The 10822-nt window shown below is 37.0% G+C and overlaps 1 non-coding gene across 1 annotated transcript; it reads right to left on the bottom strand.

The window, feature by feature from the left end:
- Positions 1 to 10462: 10462 nt before the first annotated feature.
- On the bottom strand, positions 10463 to 10534 carry Trnah-gug (transfer RNA histidin (anticodon GUG)). Its single transcript has one exon. It is a non-coding gene; the product is annotated as a tRNA-His (tRNA).
- Between the last annotated feature and the right edge of the window lie 288 nt (positions 10535 to 10822).

Genomic DNA, 10822 nt, shown 5'->3' with positions numbered 1-10822 from the left:
TCTGACCACAGCTGTTTGCGAGTTTCTTACTTTTCGTGTGTTACAGTGCATCTCAAACTGTTCGCTAAAATGGTTGTTAACTTTGATAACTAACTGTTTTATTGCATTTATTTGTTATAAATATTTTTGTCATTGCTCTTTTTACTTTTGCCATTTAACATTTTTTATATTTTTATTTAATATTGTTTTTATTCATTTTGACTTGTAACTTTCCGAACTGCTCTGTGAAAGGCGAGTCGGAATGCTTGTGTCTTGCTTTGTGATGGGCTTGCCCATCTTAAATGTACTGGACTGACAGGTAGGATATTGGATTCTATTGTTAACAGTAAGGGCTTTCGCTTGTCTTGCTTAAAATGTAGACCAACAAAAATTTAATTGTTTAAAGTTTTTAAGTAGGCGCGATATGATTTCAAGGAGATTGGTCGTGAACTTGAAACCCTTACTGAAAAATTTAGGCATTATGAGAAGTTGTTTCAACCATTTCAACGCCTAAATATGCAAGAAGAGAATCCAAAACCTTGATCTAAACGTAAACGTTCGTCTGATGAAGATATCACTGTATCTTCCTTAAAAACAATGCTCCCACCCACTATTGACCTCATCAATCTTTCATCACCTTGTGCTCAAGGAGAGAAGGTTCCGTCTGGACACAGAGAAAACTGTTACGGAACACGGTAAGCGGAAAACTTCTCAAGATCAGCCTCCAACTACCTCCAAGTCAGCTAATAAAAACTTAGTTGTAATACCGCAGGAAAAGGCAATTTCTATCTCGAGACTTGCTGCGGATACCACAGTCGTTGATATAAAAAGTTATATCTCGTCGAAATTAAATACGGTAGATACAGACATCCGTAAATATAATTCCAAATACAACAGGGATATTTCGTCGTTTAAGATCGACAATTTTCAATTGATACTTGACAACTCATTCGGGCCATCTGGGGTCTTTGTGCGCGAATTCGAGCCCCCTGTAGTTATCACTAAAATGCCAAGAAATCCCGTAAATACAAAAAACTAATTAACAATAATTTGCTGATTATTTATTGTCAAAATGTTAGAGGTCTTAATTAATACAAAACTTACTGATTTGTATTTAAATAGCATTCATTGTAACTTTAAAATCATTGCTTTCACAGAAACTTGGCTAAGGCCCCACATTTTTGATAATAAAATATTCAACCACGAATTCGAAATCTTTAGATATGACCGGCTGAAAAGAAAAGGAGGAGGTTTTATCTGCACTTAACAAGTAACATTTAAAAATTATAAACTTTAATCTAATTCTTAATTTTGGCTGTTGAAATTTTTGTTTCTGTAGCTGAGCAGCTTAAGATCGCAACGCTTAAAAGTCTCATGCCTTTTATGACTCTACTGGCTAATTCCGCTCGTTCGCGGATTGCGCCCCTCGCGTCAGTTGGGCGGGAGGAGGGTAATCGCTGAGTATTATTATTATACTGTTGATAATTTTGGTATTATAGATACCAGGTATCACCTGTGTGATAGAAACGAAGAACAAAGCTCTTGGAAAAGTTTTATTTTGCCTTTTGTTGAAATATTTTTTTTCTTTTTAAGAATTTAAGTTTAGAGTTGTATCTTATTTTCAAGTTTCTTTTAATTTTTCATTAAATTTCCACTATTTTTCTTTTACATATTAAACGCAAAAATGTCACAATACGAAATTTTCGAAATCGATTTTTTATTTATTCGAGCATCTATGCCGTAATTTCTTTACTAGCACTAATTTTGACAACTGAGAAAGTGCCGTTATGCTTAATTTTGTATTATTTGGGTCATATTCGCCTCTTAAGGATTATCAAATGTCGATGTCAATTTAAAATTTCGGTTAAAATATTTGGAATTGGATTCATAAAATTTGTATTATTATTCAACATCATAAAATATTAATTGAGTTAAAATAAAAGTTGAATACAATTCCAGCAAGAGGATATTTATGAAATTGATTTTTAAAGAACTGAATCATTATTGACCTAAAATTCTTCTTTTCATAATAGTGAAGACTCCCGACTTTCACACGCCGTTTAAGGGGGCAATAAAGTTAATTCGAGCGAAAAAAAGCATATTTCAAATAATTTTTTTTAAAGATACAATCAATATTTATTTCTTTGCATAGTTATAGCGTAATTACATACATGATATTTAAAGAATATTCTGTGAAATATTCATAGAAAAATATTAAAAAATGAGCCGGTGACAGAGAATCTTCACAGCCGTTCTAAAAAAAATTGATTCGCGGTGAACCGCATAACTCATGCTTGGATTATTTGAAACTAAAAACCAAATTGATTTGATTAGTTGACAAGTTTCCTCAGGTAACGCTGTCGAGTTCTTTTTTTTTTTAATGATTTTTCAATATTTTACAACGCTCGGAACTCAAAATACTGATTTTTCTCAAAAAAGAATTTGTCATTCCTTACCACTGGTGGAGCGAAATGAAAAGTCTTATATCGAGGGAGAATTTATTCATACTAATTTTTATTTGATATTTTCTTTGCTTATATACTATTTTACGAAACTATCTTAAATAACTAAATATATGCGTATGTGTGTATGTTTGAATGTATTGCAGCATATTTTTTATGCTGCTTGATATGTTTTATGCTACATGGGGTTATTTTTAAGTGTATAATTCGATACATGTATGCGTGTGTGTGTTTAGTGTTATCTCATCTGTATTTTTATGACTTGTGTCCCCATACATTTTTATTATTACTAGATGTGCATGTGCATATGTATGTATGTAAATTAATATATAAATAGATATTTACTCGTGATGGAAGGACAGCGCCCTTGGCCACCTATTCTCAAACCGCGAAGCGGAAGAGCAGCCAGATCACGCCGCAGGAGCCACCCAGCTCTAAACGGATGAGGGGCAGCAGTACAACGACAGCCAGAGGCCAACCATCCGCACCATCTCCCCACCGGATGGAGGAATGGCGGCGCAGATATGCGGATGCTGTTAAAGGCATCCGCATGGCTGTACTGTCTCAAAACTACCCAGCGGAGTCGCTGGAATCGGAAGAGCTTGCAATTCTCCAGGACCTTCTCATGGAAGAGGTATTCGGAGGGAATGAATACGCGGCATCCTTCCTTGGGGAGGAGTTTAAAGGAGGCATGTTGCAGGTAGACTGTAAGGACGAGACGTCGGCCAACTGACTACAGGAGTTCGTCCCAAAGCTGGAAGACTGGAAGGGTCCCGTCCTCTCTGCGAGAAGGGCGGAGGACTTGCCAATCATGCACAGTATGACGATTTCCCTCCCCCGATGCAGAGACAAGCCATATGGGTTCCTTTAGGACTGGTAAAGGAACAGAAACTCTGTATCTCGGCCTGGCGCGTTGTTAGCAGCAAGGTTCAGGAAATAGGTGATACGAAAGGTTGGAGACTGTACTTGTATATAGACCACGAGTCGTACACAGGTTTAGCACGATAGTCATGCGGCCACACAAACCCGCAGCCACCGAGAGATAGGAAGCAAATAAGGCTGCTACTCAACAAAGCGGGAGTAACGCAAAACAGGCTGCGACTGTGGCGGCCTCGGAGGTGGAAAGGATGCAGGTGGATGAGGTTGCGAATCAACCCAGCGAGAGCAGGGCTGGGCAGGCTACGCCTGCTGCGACCTCCGACGTCCCCGATGAGAGGTCCTGTGGCCAGGGAGCAGAGCTACCCTCCACGCAGGAATTCCTCGAGCGCAAATGACAGCGGGAATGAGAATCTGCCCTTCATCGAACCACTATTATAGTGGCCGTCAACACGGAAGTAGCCCAGGTGAACCTGAATCACGCGGCGGCAGCTTCCGTTGTCATAAAGAGCATGTTCACAGCGAATAAACTGGGCATCCTGCTAATCCAAGAGCCTTGGGTCAATAGAGGAGAGGTTAAAAGCCTCAAGACGAAGTTCAATTAATCTGGGTAACGAACTGGACAATGAACTCTTTACTGAATTGGGCCTCCGTACCTTAAAAGAGATACTCCGCAAGGAAGAAGGAGTGGGCAGGGAAGAGCATTGGCAACGAGCACACGGTATGCGACATGCTAAGTTGCTAATTGGGGGGTACAACCTGAGCAGGTTCAAAAAAGTAATTAACCTCCCCAGGAATAAACCTAGGCTACTGGTCACATTTTATACCGTCCACTGAAAGCTGAATAGGTATTTATATAACATGGGCCTGATCGACTGCGCAGCAGTCTGTAGACGCAGGATTAAGGCCTTGGACCCATGTTTCCGGATAGGGAACGCATCGCCTCACTAGCACCCAGTAGAACATTAAACTTCATCAATGTGCTGGGGCTAAGTGAGTCCTTGTGATTTAAGAGAGAGCACAATAGACCTAAAGTCGCGGTGCATTCCTCATTTATCAATCAAATCTAGTCTATCTATCTAACCTATCTAACCTATCACTTAACCTAACAAGCCATAATTCCTCAAGTGTTATGATAAGTAGCCGCCCAAAAGTATGCAACAGATGTCAGAAGCTTAATATTTAAGTCAAGCTTGCGGCTGATCTAATGAAGCCATGACTGTTAGCATGAGAAGCATGCAAAAATTATAGTCTACAAATATTCCACTCGCTCATTAAAATGCTAACCAAAGACAATCCAATAAACAAAGTTTCATAAAAAGAAGACCAAAAAGCAATGAAACTGGCAACTTGCAACTTGAAGATTACAACTTCGAAAGTTATTGCGCGTGATCTGCCGCATGCCACTGCTGTGCGTTGCTTCCAAACGATCAACTTGGCTTTGGTCAACAATTAACTGCAACATGACGCGTGACCAACCAACTATTTCGCTTGCTGGCAATAAAGTGTTGCAGCGGCGAACAGTTGTTGTAAAGATTGAAGTTCGCCGCCAAAGCTTTCGTTTCATAATCACCACTGAAAACATTCGCAGCAACAATAATAATAAATGTAAGTATGGAATGAGTTGTGGTTTGAGTTGCTCAGAAGAAAATAAATTTAGACGTGCCTGGCAGCTTTTAGAATGAATCGAGATGGCGTCGTTTCACTCTTCAGCCAGTCATTGGAACGCTAAGCATCTGCCAGCATAAGTGAGGGAAAACTTGCTATGTGCCTTAGTAAAATGCTGCGCGACAACGGGGTTGAGTCTAGGTTTTTATTAAGCCGAGTTTTTCTCAGACATTTCTGTTTCTGGACTTGAGCGCCACCTACTGGTTTATTTTTGCTTCGTATACGAAAGTGAACATTGCAAATATTATCCAATCCGAGCTTCGTTCGTTCATTAATTCTTAGAGAAAGTCAGTTGAACAAAATCGACATTAAAGCAGAAGTCACGGCCGCCGAAATTAAAGAGCTTGGAGGATTGGATAAGAATCAACGTCGAACGAAAATTTAGCTGAAAACATATGCTACGAACTGCATGACCAGGTAAATGTATGTGCTGCCGAGAGTGATGTCGAAGCATTTTATACTTGGAACAATCACCTAAGAGAAATAATCTTGCCTTGATTCTAACATTAAAGTACAGAAGTTATTTCGCCGAGACAGCATATTTTTCAAAATAAAGAAGGTATATAAAGATATAGAAGATGAAACATTGATATTAATAGAATTAAAAGAAAAAGTATATGAATTGTTGCCTAATAAAGAGGCAAAGATAATAGTAACATCAAAAAGATCGCGCACGAAAGGCAAAGATTTACAAAAGCCTGGCGGCAGGCAGCAAGTATGCGTCACGCCAAGCTGCTTCTAAGAGGATATAACCTCTCCAAATTCAAAGAATTAATGAACCTCCCCCGTGAGAAATTCCGTCTCCTCGTCGCAGTCTACACAGGACACTGTAAGCTCAGGAAGCACCTGTCCAACATGGGCATGGTCTCCTGTGCTAACTGCCGGTTCTGCGACCTGGAGCAGGAAACACCAGCACACCTAATCCTGGATTGCACAGCAATCTGTGGAAAAAGGTTCAAGGCCCTGGATTCCGTTTATATCAGTAGGGATCACATCACCTCACTGGCGCCCGGCAAACCACTGGAACTGTTCAGGCTGCTGGGGCTCTGGGAGGTCATGTGATATAGGAGAGGGCACAATAGACCCTAGGTCGCGGTGCAGAACCTCAATTAATATTCTATTCTATTCTATTCTTGGCAGTAACAGCGAAAAATGTAGGCCAAACAGTGGTATGGATGACATTGAAAGAAATGTGCTCATATTTTAAGGAAACATTGAAAAAATCAAGGAAAAAATATTGATATCGAAAATGTAGTGCTGATAAAAAGAAAGAAAGAAATTTGAAAAGAAAAATTATGGAATTGTGGACTTTAACTTTTTCACATCGAAAATTCTGCGTTTTCGCAAAGCCAAAAATACAATCATTGCTAAGAATTGTGTGATAAATATTAAATCAGCAAAAGTATATTCAAACATTTCTAAAAAAAACGCTTTAAAAAAAATAGCAAGATTCAAAAATTAAAAACTTAATCGGCCTTTTTGCCTTAACAACACAACCTCGTGCGATGCTGTTTCATTGCTGTCTCTACAACCACTAAGCTATAGAGCATGAAACTGCATGAGATATAAACCAGTAGACATTATGCTACTAATGTTTCTTCGAAAAAAATTTGTTGCTATGCGTCTACCTTTATTTGACATCCAGATCGAACAAAATAATTTATTTATTTTTATTTTTTCTATAAATATACTAGAAGGACGGTAAATAAGAAACAAACACAAATTACAGCTTCTTAAGTGAAGTACTGCTCCTCCAATACTCAACTTAAGTTTTCTAGTATATGCTTTAGCAGAAGCTTTTGACACAGTCAATCACAAAACGCTACCAGAAAATATTGAACAATCTACGCTTCCTTCAATATTCCACATTAGCATTTCTTCAACGCTTATCAAATTTAGTAAGAATTAAACAGGGCGTTAAGCAGGACTACTCTTTAATTTGTAGTTCTCGAAAATAGCCCAACTGATAGAGTGACAAGGGAAACGAAAATATTTGTTTGAAAGTGAAGCCTATCTCAATCTCCATGATATTTTCGCTTCTTCGATATAAGGAGCGTAAAACTCCCACCGTAGAAATCTACAAAGCATATTTAAGAACTGTATACCAGACTACCGAATAGACCTCAACTTTTTTATCATTGACTCTGAAATTACTCAGAGAGGTAGTACTTCTCCACTATTATTGTATACCAAGCTACAAGAACAGAAGATTTCAAAAGTCAAATTTCAAAAGTTACATTTCTATATATGTATATGTATATGTATTTTTAAAAATAAAAGCTCAGTCCGGTTAAATAAAGGTGCCTATACAAAATCATATATGTGGCGGTACGGTTTTTAGTTAAAAATTTGTTTAAGATAATTCTAAAACAAAGGATCTTAACTACTGTACACAGAGACGCGGTACACTAAGGCTAACTTCAGACAAGAGAAATTAATTCCAAACTGAACCATTAAGAACATTCACAAAAAAATGTTCAAGCATTTTCCTACGATTACTGACTGTAGGCAAATTTAGGAGTTTTAAACGACTAGTGCAGAGGACGACTTAAACCAAAAATATTTTCGAAATAAGAAATAAAATTGTTTTTCAAGATCACCTAAGTTTTCTATGTATTTGGTAAGTATAGCTCGAAACCACGTAAGAGCTAGCATTTATCTGAGCAGTAGCCATTTGAATTAGCAAACGCTTTCGAAAATTATTTGCAAATGAAATTTGTTCTTTTGTTGGAACCGTAGATGAAAGAAAGATAGGTAACGGGAATTGTTGCTGCAATGGCTGCGCGGAGTTATATCCATAATTTTCCGGCATGACTACCGTTGGATAATTGCCAATGCTTCCTACGAGAGGAGGGATCTGAGGTGAATGATGAGGAGTTATCGGTGCAGCTGCTGGCGGTTTTTCCATTTTTTTGTGTTTTGTTTGTATAGAAATTGTTTCCCATGGTCTAAAGGGTTTAAAATTGCGTTGCACCATATTATTTTTTTTTTCAAAAACTTCGATAATATTTGAAGATAAATTGCAGCTCCTGATCTGCACTCTTGGATGACTGTCAAAGCAATGATTCTAACTGGGCGCTCGCGTTCATTTAAATACTAAAAATGAATGTGAACAAACACATCGGTCCTTAAACAATAACAGATTTACAATAAAGATACTGATCTAATTAGCCTCACATTAAAAATAAAATTTTCGAAATCTTCTATTAATGATATTTTTCTGTTAGAATATTAAAAAAGATTATACAATCAATTACTCAGGCCTCTATCGACTTTCCTCAGCCGATAATTTGGAAATAAATTTTATATTGAATCTCGAAAATACAAAGTGGTCCCAAAAATGTATATAAACTATAAGAAATGCAGTTTTCAGTACGAACAAAAATGAAATCTTATTTCAAAAACTCTAACATACGGAACTTACTCGACGGATATCGTCCAAATTCAGCACATAACATTCTCCTAATATGAATATATGTATCAATAGAGGAAATCAGACTACAATCACGCCTATAACACAATTCTAAACTTCATATGGTTCTTTCCCTTTCCAGCAAACAAATCAAGAAACAGTGAATATATATGTATATAAAACTTTGCAGAAATAGTGCCTCTGAGATATACCATCTCGTATGTAAAAATTTGCCAAAATCGGGCCACAGCTGATTAAGGCCCTTAGTACAAAATGTATGTACCCCAGTGCGTATGGCTGACTTTTTGCCGTAAATATCGCAGCATCTTTGAGATACGTTATTAAAATTTGAGGAGAATGTTTTTTTGAGAATAAACTACCCTTGTGAATATAATGGGTTGAATCGGTTTAATACTTCCCTTAGCTCTCATATATCTATTACAAAAATTTTCGAACTTTCAAATGACTTTATACCGCATATATCGGCCAATATGCGAGTTTTCTCAATGAAAATGAGAGAGCTTATTTTACTAATAACGGTGCATCTTTGTGCTTTACAATGATGAAATCGGGTGTGAATTTTTCCTAGACCCCATATAACTAACAACCCTGAAGGTATTTTCCAAGCTTTGATCCTAGCAAATTATGAAATGATTCGGTTATACCCAAACTTAGCCTTTCCTTATTTGTTTAATTTAGTAAAAAAAAGCGCCAATAAAAAAAATATAAATAATTGTAAAAAAAAAATATTATATCTATTTAATAAAAATCAAAGTAAACACATATCCATATAAAGAAACACAGCCAAAATTATGCTTAAAAACACAACCTCGAAAAATTGAATTATGGTCACAACCAAAATTATGTTAAAGAAATGTCCACTAATTTCACCAGTTCTGAATAAAATTTATTACTTTAACATTTTATGCTGGCATTTGTAGAGTGTTAGTCGAATGGCGGTTAAAGTGAGAGCATTAATTTTAATACTTAAAAAAATTGTCAGGACGTTGTCAGTTAAAAGCTTTACAGCTTTAGATAACGAATTTCTTATGAAAAAAACTCATCAGGTAACCTGATTTCCATAGCGGCACAGCCTATAACAAACTACATTAAACTGAACTAGACCAAAAACTGAAGATGATTGGAAATTTCTGGAATATCGTATTATTTGTGGGTGAGAGCAAATACAAGCTGATTAGAGTCGATGGAAAGAGTACATATATAGGGAAAACTAAATGCTGAGTTACAACAACCCAATTTACGAGTTTCGGTTACAGAATCTATCAAAATTGTATATTCGTAAAAACTTTGGAATATAATAACCCGAAATCCGAATCCGAAATTGTGCAAAGTTTGTTGTTTTGAAACTGTCCGCATGTAGTACAAGTCCCCACACAATCTTCAGATGCAGTTGAGAACCTGCAGACCGTTTTGTAGCGAAATATTTGGAAATTTGAGATTCAAACCCAAGTCAACTTGAAAAAACCCAGCAAGTAAAATATCGATGTCGAAATGTCGACAAATTTTTGATAAGCTCAAAGCGCTTTTCCGATTTACTAGAGGTTTTTGATCTATTAGTAATAGTAATGCAAGACCGTCATGTAACATACCTTCAGATAGAGGCATGCCTTTATACTAAGTTTTCCCAGTGAGATTCTTGTTAGGATCGACCTCTTAACATAGCCTATGTCGAGATGACTGAGAACTGTAATATACAGTTAAGGGCATCCCACAAAGAATTATTTGACCTGAAACTTGAATTATGTTCTTAAATTTTTTTTAATTTTTGTTGTTTTTATATACAGTTGTTTTCGCTGTGAAGTCTGAGTACCGAACTTTAGTTTTGTTGTTAATTAAGAAATATTAATAGAAAAATAATTATATCAATTATTATAAAGTCCATACCAGTATAAAGAAAAATTAGCTGACATCCCATATATTTAAGGTTATAAAATTGTAGCCGTTTTCTAACTATGAAAATTTTTCTTAAAAAAGTATTAACAGCTGCTAAAAAAAACACCACTTCCATCCGTGACAATGTACCAGCCATTACTGAGTGCAACATTGCCGTGACCAGGATTCGAACCTGGGTTACTACGGCCACAACGTAGGGTCCTAACCACTAGACGATCACGGCTACTGGAAGCTTGCAGCTGCAACGATTTGCAACCGCATAAGCCAAAAGAGAATTCAAAAATATTAAGGCCGTCCCGTAGTTACACATATACTTGTGTATGTATGTAGACATGTTAGTGCGCTGGCCAAAGAGTTTATATGATTGAACCACACCCAAGGTGGTAGCAGTGGCCGATAGACGAAACAGTGAATGGCCCAAGGCAGGTAATTGGCATGAAAAAGCAATAGTAACAGTAGCCAATGTGGAATGTGGTAAGCTAATAATAATGGTAACACCAAATTGGTTGAA

This window comes from Bactrocera dorsalis, chromosome 4 (assembly GCF_023373825.1).
Source record: "Bactrocera dorsalis isolate Fly_Bdor chromosome 4, ASM2337382v1, whole genome shotgun sequence".
In the NCBI taxonomy this organism is placed as follows: domain Eukaryota; kingdom Metazoa; phylum Arthropoda; class Insecta; order Diptera; family Tephritidae; genus Bactrocera; species Bactrocera dorsalis.
This window is presented reverse-complemented; position numbering and strand designations above follow the sequence as displayed.